Here is an 18,935-nt window from a genome sequence, read left to right as displayed (position 1 = left end):
CCTTAAACTTCATGTTGAACAGCTGTCTGTTCATAACTACTGGGGGTGCATGACTTCGGAAGTTCTCTCATTTCAGGATTGTTGGGGAGTAGAGTGTGAAGGATCAGTTCCTACGCACTTTGCCATTCTCAGATAGAGACAACACATGGAGATACTGTGAAAATTCAGTTACACACACAGTGCTGCTTTCAGCAATGTATATAAATTATTTCACTCACTATTGAGCAGTGACATTGTGCTCACATGACCATACATCCCACAATATTTCGGGTGTAACAGGCGGAAGTTCTGTTTCGTTTACAGATGTTCGCAGGGAGGATCAGGTATGTTTTTCTCGCCATTCAATGCGCCCATATATCATGAATGAGTAATAAAAAAAATCTCCTCACGTTGGCCAGGTTTAGAGGAATTGTTTCTGTGGAAAAATTTTTCTGACCCTCGCACTTTGTGAGTGAGCATCACTTCTAAAATGACATTTCACCATCCACAATACGTATTGTGAGTTACATTGCGATAGCCTGCATTTCTTTGACATGCCATCACTTCCATTGCATTGTGAGCTGGGAATGCAGACAGCAATTGGAGCTTTCACAATTGCGCAGTTTTCACTTTGGTTACCATTTCTATATTTTACAGAGACGGTGAGGCTGAGACTTGCGAATGGGGGCAGTCCTTGCGCTGGCCGAGTGGAGATTCACTACAGGGGACAGTGGGGGACAGTCGATCATGATCTTTGGGACCTTTCGGATGCTGTGGTTGTGTGTCGGGAGCTGGAATGCGGGACCGCGGTCTCTGCCCCGGGCGGGGCTCACTTTGGACGAGGATTCGGGCCCATTGTGACCTGGAATGTTCAGTGCAGCGGGACCGAGCGCGCTCTGAAGGAGTGTCAATCACAGGGATGGGATCACTACAGCTACTCACACAGCAATGATGCTGGTGTCGTCTGTTCAGGTAAAAATATATTGCCATTTCTTTGGAGCTTTATCACAAGCCGGAGCTGCCTGAAACCAGAAAGTGACATGATAACAGAGCGACAACTATCTAAATATTACTAACTTGATCATAACTAAACGCCCAATTCATTTGGTACTATAATATAATGCGTGAGTATTTGAAGACAATTGGAGAGGTGAATTCCCGTTACCGTTTACAATACAGTAAAGGGGCATGACAGGTGTCACTTGAAGCCACATTCAGAGAACTGCGCTGCAGGAATGATCATATTTACAACCCAATGCATACTGAGATTCGACATTGAGTTGGCTGGCAGAATCACTTTCTGTCATTTATATTCAGGTTGAAAGTTGCTTTCTGTCTGAACAGCTGAGGGTCGGGGTTGTGGGTGAACATGAACGAGATCGGCAGGGCAGCAAACTGATTGTTGGAACAATTTATTTCCAGAAATGCCAGACCTGTAATTAATCACATAAATGTTTATCAGAAAATAATCTAAGTCGCTGTCGCTATAAATTGCTCTGATTCTGTGCTTTTTTAAAATCTCAGATCACAGAGCTACGAAGTTGGTGCCTCAAAATTCCCAATGCTTTGGCAGACTGGAGGTCCAGTTCGGTGACACCTGGAAAACAATGTGTGGGCTTGACTGGGATTTGAAAACCGCCGATGTGGCCTGTGCACAGCTTCATTGTGGAGTCGCAGCGTCTGTTTCAAGCTCGATGCATTCTGGAGGCAGTGCTGTTCTCACGGCTACTGAGGTGTTTAAATGTACGGGCAATGAGACTCAGCTGGGGAAGTGCCCTCGGTCTTCAACCACGCACCAGGATTGCACTGGACACAACAATGTCACCCTGATATGTTCAGGTGAGTACAAGCTTACCTAAAGAAAAAAGACACATTTCCACTTAATGTGTGAAAGAGTAATGTCGCTGGCATTCCTGACATTGCTTTGACCGTGACAAATCTCAACTAATCCTCAAGATTCTCATGTTCCCTGGCACAAGAGTGATGAGGTGAAATTTACACGAAATTATTGAAAATTTAAACATTTAAAAACTTTGGCGTTTGGATTGGGAAAGACATTTCTTCAACTGTCCACAGTCAATATCCGTTAGTGTGGACATTGACTAAACGTTGCTCATGAACGATAATATGAGTCGTTGGTCGATACAGATACTTTGACGTGAACTTCAGGCAATTAAAGTTATGACAAGGCAATTGTTTATTTTCTGAATCTCCCTGACGCGGTTATATTTTTTAATAATACTAACAGATTGTATGACATTATTGAAGATCACTCATGCCAACAACTTTTTCAGCAAGAAATTCCAGCTCAGAAACACTCGTTGGCTGATAGATATTATCATGGTAATTTATTCACCTTTCTGTCCCTTACTTGCGACCCTTCTCAATCTCTGAACTTTCACATTGCTGTAATTTTATCTTGCCTTCGTAACACGTTGTATTTTGCATGGTATATGCACATTGTCAAGAGTCTGATTCAGTAAATTCCAATATGTAATACTATGCACCTTTTGTCCCAAATCGTTACATTGTTGCCTGCGACACTTTCGATGATCAATTGGCAGGTCCAATAATTCCTTTCTTTTGTTGCTTTGTTCAACAAGTAATATTCTCGTATACCTCTATCTGTTCCAGCTCCATTGCTTCAATACGATCCATAACCTGTCCAATACACATTAATCGAAAATAGAAACCTTTTTGCGTATCTCTTCGAGTATGCACCTCCTCACGATCCAGGACACACTTTGTGAATTATGTGTTCCACATAACTATAAACAAGGTTTTCCCAAACGCAAAGTAATTATTTCTGTCTTTCTGCCCTAATTTCTTCTATTCTTAATTTTACGTTTAAGTTGCATTGCTGACTACTCTACGAAGTATTCTGTAATGTTGATGTATCTCAGCTTTTCAAGCTCCAGCACTTCTGTCTAAGTGCACTTATTCACAACATGAAGAGGGAAAAGGTGAAAACATCCAAAAGCACGTTGTACGTCATTTTCCAGGCTGCCAAAATATACTGCGTCAAACTTCTTTGCTTAAAGTTTCATCTGTCACTTACTTATCTGTTCTGCTCTCTTTGCATGCTCTATTGAAATTGGGAGATGTCATGAATAATGGTTTGAAAACATTGATGCATGGTACCGGGTCTAATTTTGAAGTGTTCCTCTGCATCTCAATGGAAATTCAGAAAAGTCCATGTCACATTCTACCAAACGATACACATTCACAGGTTATAATTGATTTCATTATTACAGGTTCGATGGGAGAAGAAAGGTTAATAGTATTGAAACTGTATATTGCCGCCAGCATCTGATGCACTGGTCTTGATTTGGTTTCCTGGACGCTCAACATCTTAGTGTACAAAAAAATCTTTGAACATCCTAAGTATCTCAATTGCCTCAAACTTGGAAACTCATTTGTTGCCCATGTTTCAGAAATTGCCTTCAAAAAGAATTATTTAATACATTCGCCTCGTTAGCTGCACTGTATTGGAACACCCTGATGGAATCGCCTACCTCAGTGGGTTGAATGACTGGTCTTTGATATAAGGTAATGCCATCAGCGTTGGTTCATTACCCCCACAATCTGAAGTTACTATGATGGTCCTAACCTTCTGAACTCATCCCTCGGCTGACGAATAGTGAACATCAGGTTAAATCACCAGTAAATTGCGTTAAGCATGACTGCATGATTGCAAAAGTCGGTATAACCTTCACGAGCAATCAGGTCCAAAAGTACACTGCTGTTTTCAAACTATGGACTGCATCAAGTAAACCTTTACACCCTGGTTTCATAGGTTTTCCAGGACTGAGGTAACTGATCCCAAGGTATTCACTATCTTGGGAATACCCTTTAACTGTGAATAGTGGAAAGAGTTTCATGAAAGAATCGTACTTATTTGGAAGACATTGAAACTGTCATGTATTGTATTGGGCAATGGAGGATGAGATTCGATTTATTTTCTCTTTTGAATCTTGAACAAGTGCGTGGATGTTTGCAAACGTTTGTTTCTTTATTTGATCCAAAACAGGAAACAATGGGCCCCGATTGGTTGGTGGGGAGAACAGGTGCTCTGGGCGAGTGGAGGTCCTGCATGGAGAGCAGTGGGGAACGCTGTGCGATGTTTACTTTGGCTTACAAGACGCCAATGTGGTCTGTGAGCACCTTTATTGCGGGACTGCAAAGTCGATCCCGAGAGATGCTCGATTTGGGAGGGGAGCCCGAGCAGTGTGGAAGGAAAACTATGAATGCCACGGAAACGAGCGACGATTGTGGAACTGTCCAGTTTCACATGGGGAAAGGTTCAACTGTTCACATGGAAATATGGCCAATGTCATCTGCTCGGGTGCGTCCTTTATAGCAATTGTTCTTTTGCTAAACAGTGTTTCTGTTTCCTTAAAGTTTGGAATTATTTTATTTATACCTTAATGGAATGTCACTGGTGAGCCCATGGCCTGTTGGCCTTTTGTGATGAATCTCGGTTTAACTGGTGCACTATGTTCACTTCAGGAAGTCGTTACCTTTCAACTATATGGTTAATAATCCGCAGCCATATGTCAGTCAGAAAAGTTTTGACAGGCAGATGTCCATCTACAAGGAAAAGTATTAGCCAGATGAATTGTGAGCAGAATTGATGATCGTTTGACTGTCACCATCGCTAAGACTAACTTTCCGTTCCAGACTATTAACACAGTTTGATCTTTACCAGCTGCCATTCTGGAATTTCGGGCACCCTCAGCACCACCAGGTCTTAATTTCTCCCTCCACTTTGCAAATCAAGAGGCCATGTTTGATTTGGCACAATGATGTTCTGAGATGCGACACTTGAGTTTTCGGAACTTAATTTGTATTAAATGTACATTATCTTTTTTAAAAAATTCTGAATGCCATCCAAGATGATAATTAATTTCCGAACTCTCTGCATACAACTGCCGCATTCTTCAAATGTCAATCCCCTTTCTCTCCACAAATGCATCCATTCTGTCTGGGTTACTAATTCTGTTCGTGCTTCTCAACTTTCTGTACTGTTTTAGATTTGGAATATTTCACGAACATTTTAACGAGTATTATTCTGATACTTAGTGTTTCAGGGAACGCAGATGTGACTAGTGAGGCCAGATGTTGTACTGATGCCTGATTTCAGTTTAACCAAGTTGGATTTACAGGCCTTTAGTTATGATTTTCTCACTCTTTTCTGAGACTGAAGACCTTGTCGGGCAAATCAAATGTGGAAACCAGATTTGATTTCCTGGCAAACATTATGAGCTGCATGGGTTTTGTTTTCAATATTTCTTCATCGTTTCACTGTTCACGAGCTGAAACTGGGCTCCAATTCAAGAGCATACATTTTCCAATATTCCCCTAGAGAATGCATAACGCATCTGAAATACTCGTGTCAACATTTTTATGACATGACATTCTGCCCTCAACTCCTGGCAGGGAATATCAGAATCTGCACAAATGGCGCCGCAGAAATCAGATGTGTTCATACCTTCTAATAACAGATTTTGACGTATCAATAGCATGGAGACAATTTTCAAATGAAAATGGTGTATATTGGCAGTTACATTAGTGAGGCTTTAAAATTTTTGAGCTATCCCAAATTTTCACAAGTGTTTTGAATGTCATAATTCTCAAACAGACTTGTTCCTCAGTCTCCATTATCTTCTTGACCGTTGCCTCAGTCATGTTGCGGGTCGTTTGCTCAGTGCAACATGCTCTGCCGTCAACAATGAGAGTCGTGGCAACATATAAATGGTCAAAGCATACGAGTAGCATCTGCAGACTGAGAATTGGCCTGAATGGTGAGGTCGAGACTTTATATTCAACGAATGCAAGAAAAGCAGCACTTTTATTTCTACGCCTCTGTCAATTTTGTTTACAGAAGAAATGTGATGACATGATGAAAGTATTTGAAAAAGTAAATGGACAAAATATCTTTATGATTGCAAATCATACATTTTCCTGTGACTGTCAGTTCTCGAATATCTGTGTTCATTTCAATCGCTGTTCTCAGTAACTCTTATTTTGCAGATGAAAATTGGGCGCTTAGACTAGTGAATGGCGAAAGCCGCTGTGATGGCCGAGTTGAAGTTTACTATAATGGAAGCTGGGGCGGAGTGCAGGACACTGTGTGGGATCAGAATGATGCCAACGTTGTCTGAAGACAGCTGGGATGCGGTTATGCCTTAGAAATATATAATTCTTCAAAGTACGGGGAGAGTGATGGTGGTTCGTGGGTACATGTTGTCCAATGTCATGGACATGAATCACAGCTCCAGGACTGCAGAATCTCCAACACATTGAATTCGTCTGTCACCGAAGGCAGTGGCGTCGGGGTCCGCTGTTCAGGTACGTAGACTCTTCACATTTAAACCAGCTCAGATATATCAAGCCAAATATTCATCTACTGAGTAATCTGAGAATGTACACCATTTGCTGGTCAGTGTCACTCAAACCATTTATTCATCGCTCGGATGAAAGCAGATCTGAGGTGGGCGGCGGGTGCAGAAGGATGAATATGAAAAATTAACACCATTTTGTTGTCAGATGCAAGCATTACGTGGCAGGTCAGGTGAATTGGCTATGCTAAATTGTGCAGTGTTGTATTTGCATTTGTCAGAGGGAAATGGGTCTGGGTGGGTTAAATTTCGAAAGGTCGGTATCGACGAGCTGGACCAAAGGGCCACTTTCCACAATTTAGGGAACCTAATCTTCGATTTGGTTAGATTGCTCGCTGGCACAGGGGTTAACACTACTGCCTCATATCGCCAAAAACCCGGCTTCAATTTCCACTTCAGGGAACTGTCTGAGTGGCTTGCACATTCTCCCCGTTTCTGCGTGTGTGTCCTCTCACGGTCCAAAGATGTGCAGTGCAGGTAAATTGCCTGTAGTGCGAGATGTAGGAGCATGGGTCGAGGTTGGTTGCTCTTTGGAGGGTCGGTGGGGACTTGTTGGGTGAAGGTATTGTTTCCACACTCTCAGTAATCCAATTCCAGTTTCTTTACCCAAAAGCAAAGTTGACATGCGTGCACAAAGAATGTGTTACTAAAGATAAAGAGTCACTCGATTTGAAATGCTAACACCATTTCCCAAAGAGGCCAGAAAATCTCCTGCATTTCACCAGCCATTTCTAATTTTGTGAGAGTGACGTTGGCGTTGCGATTTGAAATGTTGATGAGAATGAATATAAACAGATATTGATCAGACAGTCAAAAATGCCGAGGAGTGGGAGATGGAGTTTAATTTATTCTCAAACTGCAAGAAGCATGATTTAGAGCAGAGCAGAAAACTGTGTGCAGTTAAGGAATCCACATCAGAGGATGGATTTGACAGTCATGGAGACAATGCAGGGGGAAACGTATGAGAGATTTTCTTGAGATGAGCAAATTTAGCTATGAAGACAACTTGGTCAGATTTGGATTCTTTTCCTTTGAACAGAGGCGACTGAGTCTGGGCAGGATTGAGGTGTATAATGAGCAAGAAAGAATCTTTCCGCTATGTTATGCAATTGCATACCTTGTGGCATAGATTTAAGGTGAAGGACAGAAGGTTCAGAGGGGCCTGAGGATTTTCTTTTTCATCCACTTGGGGCGGGGGAGTAGTCTGTAACTCACTGCCTGTAAGTGTGGGAGAGGCAGAAACGTTAGTGAAATCTAAGATATATTTAGATGCGCATTTGTGATGCGAAGGAGTTAAGGACGAACCCAAGTGCTGGGAAATGAGATTAAAATATTTAGGAGATTGTTTTTGACAGAAACGGAATTGGTGGGCAGAAGGTTATTTCTCTGTGCTGAAGACTTCTTAAATCTGTGATTCTGTGAATTAGTTCTGGACCTTTATATCTAAGTACACGTGATCATAACCTGAAATGACTTTTCGTCCCCTTTCAGTATTTTCACTTCTACAACTACTCAAAGTGCTATTGCTTGAGCTCCAATATATATGTTGTCTTTCAGTTATATTCTCGTAAAGTATAGTATTCCCTTGTGCGCTAATGAATGAAAGCTGAGACGGTATTTATATTGGAGGAACGTACAGTTATGTGCACTTTCAAATAGCGTGAGCATTAGACAAAGTAACACGTGGACAGACAGAAACGGAGTGACAGGATAGAGAAAGCACAAATGCAACTGTTTGCAAAATATTTCACTGAATGTTCAATATACAAAGAGAAACTGAACCGGGCAGTACCAGGTGCAATAAGATATTTTGAAACATTTATGTGCTGGACATTCGTGCTAAAAGGTTACACTTGATCGATTAGTTTTGGAAGAAATTATGTTTCAGCACAATAAGTACTTCTCATGACAACATTTAAAACGGTCTTCCCTGTATCTCTCCACTGTGTTGCCCTGAGTGATGAAGGGAATGTACATTGAATGTGTCATTGTTTCACAGATCACTTTCAGCTAAGGCTGTCAGATGGTGGAAGCCCTTGTGCTGGTCGAGTGGAGATTTACTACAATGGAATATGGGGCTCAGTTTGTGATGATTCATGGGATGTGGTAGACGCTGGAGTCGTTTGTAAACAACTGGGTTGTGGAAAAGCACTGGACATGACACTCCCTTCCTCCTCTGGACCGGGCTCAGGCCACATTTGGTGGAAGGATGTGAAGTGTTTTGGAAATGAATCATTTCTCTGGGAATGTCCTTCAGTCCCATTGGGTCACCAAGACGACTGTTCTCATAAAGAGGATGTGAGAATTATGTGCTCGGGTGAGGCCATTTTTAATGCTTTTACTTTGCTCGAAGGTTGTAGGTGAGACGTCATGCTGACACATGTTCACTGAATTCGAAAGGATGTAGAGCAGCGGCAGTAATTTAAAGAAACGATCTCTGATACTTTCATGCTGCGCAGAAAGTGATAGAGCAATTCGTTTCTCTAATCTAAATTACTTTTCTGTCAGTTTTTTCACCTTCTATTGATACAAATCGCGTTTGTCATGAAAAGTGTCATCTTTGATCTGTTGTCACTACTCCAAGTGGATGTCAATATTGTCCTGAATGTCATAAAGGGTTTACTCAAAATTCATCCCAAATTTATGATCTTTATTTATGTTTCGAGCCACCAGAAATATGAGACCTGTTTGTGTGTCTATCGAACTATTTGTGACTCGAAAATGAAGGAGTGATTTTTTCTCTTTATGTTTCCGACCAGTCTTCACTGCATTAGACATAGCTCCTGTACATAACTGTACTGCCTATTTATTACTGTGCACTTGCGTTTTTCATGATTTTTCAGAACACTAAAAATATTGCGTAATTTGCTTCCAACTGAGCAGTTTGAAACTTCCCTGGTGATACTAATTTAAAATTGATTGCATGTATATTTAAAATTTTACAGCCATGATATCAGAACCAGTTCCAGTGGATCGTCACTTCTGCAAAATGGACAATTTACTTTTAACACAGGCGTTTTGTTTTCTGTCAGTTTCTGCTTCTCGACCATTTCGGGTTCTCAAACAGTTCGCCAGATTCTAGTAGTTACCTTGGGAAAGTCTTTCTAACCTCCATGCACGATGCACATTTGGCTCACTCCTTTTTTCAATGCAATATGTGTCATGATGAAAACTGAACCCAATGATCGGCGGATGCTGCGAATCTTAAACAAAAAGGAAAATTTCTGGAAAAACTCATATGTCTAACAGCATCCGTAGAGATAAAGAGGAGTCAACGTTTCGTGTCCAGTGACGCTTCCTCAATTCAGAATACACGTCACTGGACCTGAAGATTTGTCTGTGCTTTCTCTCTTCACAGATTCTGTTGAGTTCCTCCAGCAATTCCCTTTGTTCCTATCATGCATCCTGCTCGTTATGGCAATCACAGGACACACCAGAGACATGAACAATCTAACAATCTGGATATCTGTTATTGTTTGAACAGAACACAAGGAGCTGCGGCTGGTGAATGGAAAACATCGCTGTGAGGGAAGAGTGGAGGTGTTCTACAATGGGACCTGGGGAACAGTGTGTTCAGACACATTGGATTCACACGTTGCCAAAGTGATTTGTAAGCAGCTGCACTGTGGTGCGTTCCAGAATGTTGAATACGACGCTCAATCATTCGGAGCAGGAACGGGAACTATTTGGCTCGATGAGATGGAGTGTCTGTCCCACGAGTCGACACTGTGGCAATGTCACACAGATCCGTGGGGTCAACACGACTGTCAACACCGGGACGATGCTGGTGTAGTTTGTTCAGGTAACATGACAAGCCTTCTCAATGTTCGGGTGTCATTTCAAACATGAATTTCGAATAGGCTGAGCAACTTTCTCCTTCCAACAGAGAGCAAGGTGACAAAGGAGCAGACCCTCAGTTCAACTTACTGCCATCAACAACTAGGTGCGTCTTCTTTCTCTTTGTGCCAACTCTTGGAGATTTTGCTTTGTACTGAATTCACTAATAATCAGTTCTGTACCACAGATACGCAAGACAGTGTGCACCTGCATGGAGGAAGCAGCAACTGTTCTGGAAGAGTGGAAATCATGTGCGATAAACGCTGGGGAACGCTGTGTGGCGATTCCTGGGATATAACTGATGCTAATGTTGTCTGCAGAGAGCTGGGATGCGGCTTTGCTCTATCAGCCCGAGATGCGGCCGTTCTCTCCCAGGAGAAAGATGTTATCTGGCAGAATGATGTGAAGTGCAAGGGAAGAGAATTCTCTCTGTTTGACTGTCTCTCCGCAGCTCCAGCTAAAAGGAAGTGTCATCACAAGGAAATTGCCAGTGTAAAGTGTTCTGGTAAGATTGATGCTGATTGACTGGCTCCTGTCCGTGATCATTCATGTCAAAAATCAGGGCAACTATTTGATTTCCTATGTTAAATTTCCCTTCATAATTATTCGTACTTTCTGTTCCACAGGATCCGAGTTGGTGACGGCCTCCCCTTCACCTCCACCTGCAGGTATTACTGACTGATACTAAGATTAGTATTTGTGTTCGCGTTACTTTCCTGAAAAGTGACATTGATGCTGTTGGTACTTTCACGGTTTGGAAGCTAGTGCCATTGTTTCCTTAATGATGGTTATTTACAATTTTCCATGGCAGACCTTAACTGTGCTAAACCCATTTGTACTCCATCCTTTAAGGGCAGGGAAGTCCGTCTATTTCTATGCCTGTTGCCGTCTGTTCATCTTTGGGAGTCTTGTTAATCTGTGAGTTGGTCGCATTACTGGTGGTCATGCAGAGAAAATTGCAAATGAAAGGTAAGCATCACATCTACCGACTGAGCTAACACTGCGTCCCTTTCACTGTTGCATATGTTCTCGGGGCTGTAGATTTTTATTGCACTTTTGCAGCATTTGACTGAGATGGTCACGATTGTGCGGCATTTCGTGGCTGTTTTCGTCGAGGGACTTTGCCGAAATGAAACGCTGAGTTTTATTAAACACTCAGAAAAAATCCATCAAAACTGTAAATAGCAGATAAAAGAATATTCTAACTGTGTGAAGTATTCACCAAGTCGTTCAATATATTTGGAGTGTAACTGAATTAACATATAATGTGGAGTTACTCCAGTCATTATCATTGGGCAAGAAATATAAAGACTGCACTTTCTTATCTTTCATTGAATATACATGACATTCCACAGCAAGTCAATGATTGCAGCAATGTGTCTCCGTTTTATTCAGTTATTTGCAGACTGCATCCAAATATTTCTTCATTAGTTACTATGTATTCATGGTTCTTCAGTGTCTCGGTGCTGCTACCACAACCCAAGATCATTGAAAGGATTAAGGATCCTTTTCAGGGAACTTTCAGTGAGGCAACAACTGGCTTCCCTTGACTGAGTAAATAATACTTCTGTACTTTGCACAGTAATTTAAAAGCGTTTGCCTGGGAACCATGTTCCACGAGTTGGCAATGACAATCAACACTAAGAACAATCATTTTCTATCCTTTCACATGCTCTTAATTTTCCTTTACATATAGCCATAAAAACTATGCACTTCATAGTCTATCACGAACAATGTCAACAAGGTCCACCTTATTTCATTCGTCTCACGTTTTGGTTTTTAACTAATTGTCATAACAATGCAGTTGTTTAATGAAAGTAGTCCAATTCTAACAACATAGTTATCAACCTTTTTTGTCAGCGCCACGGCATCTTGTGCATTAATGTGTAATCTCCTCAATGTTATCAAGTTTTTAAAAAAGTAGGTTATTGGCATTTTCATTTGTTCATTGCATTAAAGAGTTTCATTTTTCTGCACTCAACATCTTGACTCACATGCACCATTGCGAGCTGAGAATTTTCTTGAATAAATATTTGAATCAGCAAAATTAGAACAAAATATCCATATTTTTACCAACAAGAACATCTCACTCTTTCTGTTTGACATACTCGGGTTCGGTAACTGACATTCCATGGAAATTAATCATGGCCTGTTCATTTGCTTTTCAAAGATGATCTCCCTTCAGCGATCAGTTCATGTTGTGTGAAGATTCTAGTCACCAGCATTGCGTGAACTCGTTCTTCTCTCTCCTGGTTCTACAGATATAAACATCATTTTTCTGCGAGTGGTCAACTACAAATGCTGACCAGTATATCATTTATTCAACAGAACTTTACCGTGGAGGCAGAGGCTCAAGTCTTGGTTTGTACCAAGGAATTTATGAAGAAATTGAGAATATTCCCCCTGGCAAGAGGACGGATCACAAACATGGACCAGGTATATATATTTCCTATTGTATAGTGAATCGTGACTGGATAAGTATAGCTTCCATTCAATTTGCAGTCTTCCATGATCAATGACTGAATGAACCTGATTAACAGTTAAAACACGGTCGTCTTGTGTGGGAAGCTACCTCATTAACTGTGTCTCTGTCCGCATTTAGTGAGACGTAAGAATTTCAATATAATAATTCTCACTGCCGTACATTCCTGATAGATTATTTCTGGAATGTAGTTGAAAATGTAAACAGATCTATCAATTTCACTTCTACCCTGGTTCCACCCAAACCCCGTCAGATGGCTGGCCAACTAATCAATTCCTCATTGACTTTAAACTAATATAACTTTTGCAATAAGTATGGATTACACAGCACCAAAGAGTGGAAGCAAAATTGAGGGATCAATGTATAAACAAATATGATGAGTCACAGAAGATGAGTGGTGCTGAAAGTCTGCATATGACACTGAAACGTTGCAGGTGTTCAGATACAGTGTAAATTAATGGAAAGAAAATGCCTGGTAGATGATAAATGTGAAATTATCCATTTTTTGTTGGAATAAAATTAGAAATGACTGCTTTTGAACGGAAGTGGCCTGAAAAGTACAGATAGCAGATTTAGGACAAAATTCAGGAGGAACATTTTCACCCACAGGATTGAGAATTTATGGAATTCCCTGCCTCATCAGATGATTATAGAGCTGGGGTGAATGATGTTGTGAACATTAAAATCATGAGCAAGTCGAACTGAAGCCATGAAAAGATCAGTTATGATCTTATTGAACTGCAGAACTGGCTGGAACGGCCAGATGGAGTACTCCTGCTCTTAGTTCTTATATCATATTCTTTCCCGCAGTGGGTTCACTTGACATTATTCTAGATATTTCTCCGGGCACGATTAAAGAACAATACTTTCTCTTGTCACCCTAAAATTAATAAAATAAAACCTTCAACTACAGTCCATAAGTCTACGGCATACAGGAGCAGGATTAGATCATTTGGCCCATCGAGTCTATTCTGTCATTCAATAAGGGCTGATGTGCTTCTCAACCACTTTGCTTTGCCTTCTCCTTCGATGTTTTTATCCCCTTATTAATCAATAACCTTTGTATTTCTGTTTTAAGATACACACTGATTGGCCTCCATAGCCATCTGTGTTCCATAGATTCGCAAGCCTCTGGCTGAAGAATACTTGCCTCATTCTAAATCTTCGAGGAGAAAGTGAGGACTGCAGATGCTGGAGATCAGAGCTGAAAATGTGTTGCTGGAAAAGCGCAGCAGGTCAGGCAGCAACCAAGGAGCAGGAGAATCGACGTTTCAGGCATCAGCCCTTCCTCAGGACTCATGCCCGAAACGTCGATTCTCCTGCTCCTTGGATGCTGCCTGACCTGCTGCGCTTTCCCAGCAACACATTTTCAGCTCATTCTAAATCTGTTTGGTCTTGACTTCTCTTGGAATTCGAGCATGAAAATCACTCTCCATTTTTATTTTTAGTAACTTATGCTTCTATTGACTCACTCAATCGCATTGAATACTACACCAGCCACAACTTGACTGACAATACTCCCGGATCTGAAAATCTTGAGGTGAAATCCAACAGCATTCCAGGTGTGTCTGGCTTCACTTTCTGTCAATTCATTTTTGTCCTACACTGTCAATGCTGTCCAAAATTTAACGATAGCAAACCCCACAAGGTAATGTGGCGACTGCGTTCACAAGATAGTGTGACCACTGGCTGTTTCATGAGGAGTGTTAGTTAAAGTGAAAACCGCTGTTTTGATCCCACATGATCATGGGCATTGTCTGTCCGGCTCGTGCCGGCCAAAAACAACCAGGTTATCATTCTAATCGTATTTGCCAGCACACCTTGGCCCACAGCCTTGTATGTCTTGACATTGCAAGTGCACCACTGAATTATGAGCGTCTTTTGCCTCTATCAAACTTTCTGGCGGAGAGTGGAAGATTTCCTGTTTACTTCTCCCATCACTTCTCTGAAATGTATGATCCCTGATCTTTGATCTCTCTACCATAGTGAAATGTTCGTTCCTGTCTTCCCCAACGACAGTCGTTATCATTTCATGACTCATCGCAGCCATGGCAGCAACTCTGTATGCTCAGCTCCAAGTCAATCAATTGCAAGATAGATGCAGCGGTCGGTCTCTCAGCCCTTCGTAACTCTTCCTGCATTCAATGAGATAATTCCAAACTATAGTGTGGCATCAATCCAGCTCCCTGCCTTTGAAACATGTGCATAAATACCTTTGACCAACAGTAATCTCGGCCACATTTAAAATTAAGTATTGATCAGGTATCAGCGAAGTTTTGTGAAATATATTTCCAAATCCTGTACAGCTTTATCCTTTCTTGACATCTTCACAGAACGGCCTGGCATTAATTCTGTGTATAACACCTCGAGCTAAAATAGTCTAATCAGTTGAAGTAGTTTTCATTGTATACCCTATCTTATCTGGGTTATTATCTTGAACAATTCGATCAGATAACCTTTCACCTTCTCATTTCTCGAGAAATCAATCCTAATTTGCACCAACTCTGCTCATTCCGTCACTTCAGAATTACGATGACCGACCTAACTCTTCTGGTCTCAGATTGCAGCACTTGCCTTATCTGAGGCAGTAATCTCGTTTTTTAGTTATCGTTATTGTGTATTTCAATTTGTATCAGTGATGCTCATCTTTCCCACTAGGTCGAATTCGTGGTGAGTATGACGATGTTGAGACTGAAGATGCAGAATCTCATGATGGAAAGTTACAATTGGACAGTGATCCTGATGAACCCCTCACACATACAGATGATGACAGTGGTCTTTGTTCACTCGGTGAGTTGAGTAACAGATACTCACATCTTTAACCACTGCCATAATTCCTTTCCATTCCCTGATAATATTATATTTACTTAAAATCCAAGAACAACATCCAAAGCTACCTGTGCCTTATCTCCACAGCTTGTCACAAAGAAAGAAATGTGCTATTGGAGAACGATTTTTATTTCAATAGCATAAGAACCGTCTTTAAAAAAGTGAATTCGATGCTATTCATAATAAACTGCGTCGTGTCAGTTATTCGAATCGCTGATCTTCACCCAATTTTGTAATTACAAATCTACAAAATCGCTGTTTCAATGCGTCATCAACTGGCTGGATGGAGAATACCAAAGATGGGGTTTTCCGTGCTCAACATTTTGAGTGGTTTAGTTCTTGTAGATCGCAGGGAATACAGAGTCTAGGACCTTTACTTGTAATGTGCAAAGAGACGTGCGTTTGATGTGGTTGTTTTTAGGAACTGCACTCACACCCATTCCCGAAGAAGAATATGTCTCCTGAAGCAGAACATTACAAATGCCAATAACTCACGGTTGCCTTTGAAACCTAGACTGTCTGATCAGCTGCTTAACCATTTTAGCGTTTTCGAATGGCCTTCAGTTAAACATTTAATACATGCGGGAGGATTGTTTCAATTAATGAAGGAAGCAACTTTTATTGTTTCACAGAGATTTATTTAATTGTTTTAGAAGAACGAAAGAAACCATAGATATTTGTTGATCTTACACTTTCAATCAAAATCCCACCTGCAAAATCGTGCATGGCCAATGATATACTTTTGAACATTTCATAACTACTATAATTTAGGATATTGCCCAGACAATATTCGCAAAAACCAGAGGCGATAATCATTACGTAATAGTTTCAGTGAGCTTGTTGTTTGTAGAATAAATATTGGCCCAGTGATCACTTGCTGCACACATCTCTGCTACTCTTCAGAGTAATTTCCAGGCTCTCGTTTGCATCCAGCTGAACAGACAGATCGAGAAACATGTCAATGTGCCTTCCGAAAATGGCCCGTCATCAGTCTGACATTGCAGAGGCAGAATTAGTCTTGTCCCTACTGCATGGAGTGAGAGCTTCAGCTAGGGATTGATTGATTCATGTGCTGTGAATAGAGCCAAAGGCGACTTGAATGCGTGGACTCAAATGATTTTCTTTATCATTTCAGGTAGAATTTAGAAGCTATTTCAACATGGGACGTCCTAATATTGCGAGAAGTCGCCGACTATCGTTTTGAATTTGCCAAATATTTTTCTCTACAAAAGCTGCAACTGGTCGTAATTGACCAGCATTTACTTTGGCATTGAAATGCACATATTTGCAAATATATATACATTTGAAAAAAACTTGAAACATTGCATGTTATGCGTTTTAATGAGTTAAAAGTGGGTATAAACAGAGTGCATCGAAGTTATTTTTTATGTTAAAATATATTATGTAATTCATTTCTCAGTGTGGATTTTTGAAGTCACAATAGTGGACGATGGTCCTGTGGCTTGTCAATGAGGTATTGAGGAAATTCCATGTGTAATTGCTTTGCTTTCTCATACCGCATGAAGGTGGATTTTAAACTTTTCAAGCCAGAGTTCTATGAAGTGCTGTCTTGCTGTTTATACAATGAAATGTTCTGTCCATGACCTGGGTATATTTCTGAAAGTGATGTTGCAAAATGTAGGATACAATTCATCAATAAAAATGCAGTGATTACAAGTTTGTTTTGGGATTCTGAGTGCGTTTGTTGATGTCAGTGCCGCAGTGTATGTGTGTGAGTGTCAGTGAGGAAGTGAGAGTGGTTGTAATTAGCCGTGCTTGTGCAACTGCATCTCTGAATATGAGAATACTTGTGCTTCTGCCAGTACTTTGGAAAGCTGATTGCAGGAAGGAAGTACACTGGAAATGGAGGGGAACTGGGAAAGTTAACATACAGAAGGATCGTGGTTTACAAGCTGCTTTTCTGTAAAAGTAGCAACGCAGGAAACTTTGGAAAGCTATGATTTGAGGCACGTCATGTTTTAGAGTCAGAAATGTGTCGGGTAATATTTTAATGTGTAAACAAGCAGGGAGTGGTGGGTGAGAACGACAGAACGAAAAGGAAGGGACAGAAATTATAAACTAGAGAACACATCCGGAGACGATATCTGTGACTGTGTCTCTGTGCAGTGGAGTCTCTGTTCATTTTTGATGTTGAATCTGTTGAAATAGGGTTAAGCCATTCCCCACTTTCTCTCAGTTGTCCCTTTTGTTCAAAGTGATATAACACTGATGGTCATGTTGATGCGAGTTTCCATTTGTGTGTATTTGCATTTTGTTGTGTTTGTACCTGTGTGTCTGTACCTGCCCGAAATGTGATACGCTTTATCCGGGAGGGAAGTTTGAATGAAACAATAAACTAAAAAATGCGAGAGTCAAAGGCTTGGACGTTCTCTCGCTTTCTCTCTCTACCCCCTCCCCCAACCCTGTCCTCCTCTTGTATTCCAAATGAGACAATGCCAACCAATACCAGTCCATAAGCGGACAGATTTTTTTTCTTGGCTAAAGCATTCAGGCCTCTGAATTTCCCAGGTTACATTGATTCTTTCTTCTTCAAACCCTGCTCTTGTAGAAATTTTGTTCAATCGATCGTGCCCCGAGATATGAGCAGAAGGAGATGAACAGACCCAGTGTTGGCCTGACCCTCTCAAATATTAAATTCTTCCATCACTTAGAATCTGACTCAATAAATGACATAGAATTGTAAATTGCACAACGTGGAAGAAAATTAATCGTGTCTCCAAATAAAAACAATTCTATGCCTGAATGCAGTTGCGAGCAAATGTTCGATTTAATGTGTACAATGTCAGGAATCAGCACAAAGATAAATCAATTCGACATTGCAGAAGAAACTCATAGATTTTCTCAACATAAACATCTTCCACTCTGAGGGAACCCGAAGTACAATTGCAATCATCTCACTAGTGTGCACATATCTGTATGCCTGCATCTCTCTCTCTGCTGGTAGCTTGATGGATTTCAAGCTGCAGCATCTCCTGTGCAGTGGCGTTGGTCGGCCAGCAGAGGGTGGCGTTGTATCACTTTTAACACGAGGGAGCAATTGATACAGAGACATTTCTCTTCGCCTCTTTCTCTCTCTGCCTTCTTTTCATTCCTCTTCACTCCTCCACCTCTCTCTCTCTCTCCCTGCCCCACTCTCACCTCGCTCTTACTTCATTTCTCCCTTGCTTCATGACTCTCTATATGTTTCCCGTTCTCCACACCCTCTGCCCCATCTTTAAGCCTTCCTCTCCTCCTTCTAATCCCTCACTGTCTCTCACTCTTTCACTTTCTCATGTTCCTGTCTGCCCTGTCCCTCTTCCTCTCTCTCCCTGAGTATTTCCCGCAGAGCTGCTTGAGGTGATATGCCACACGTCCATAAACCATGACCATTTTCCCACATGTCAGTC

The sequence above is a fragment of the Chiloscyllium punctatum genome, chromosome 36, assembly GCF_047496795.1.
Source record: "Chiloscyllium punctatum isolate Juve2018m chromosome 36, sChiPun1.3, whole genome shotgun sequence".
Classification (NCBI taxonomy): domain Eukaryota; kingdom Metazoa; phylum Chordata; class Chondrichthyes; order Orectolobiformes; family Hemiscylliidae; genus Chiloscyllium; species Chiloscyllium punctatum.
The sequence above is the reverse complement of the archived record's forward strand: the minus strand, read 5'-3'. Positions refer to the sequence as shown.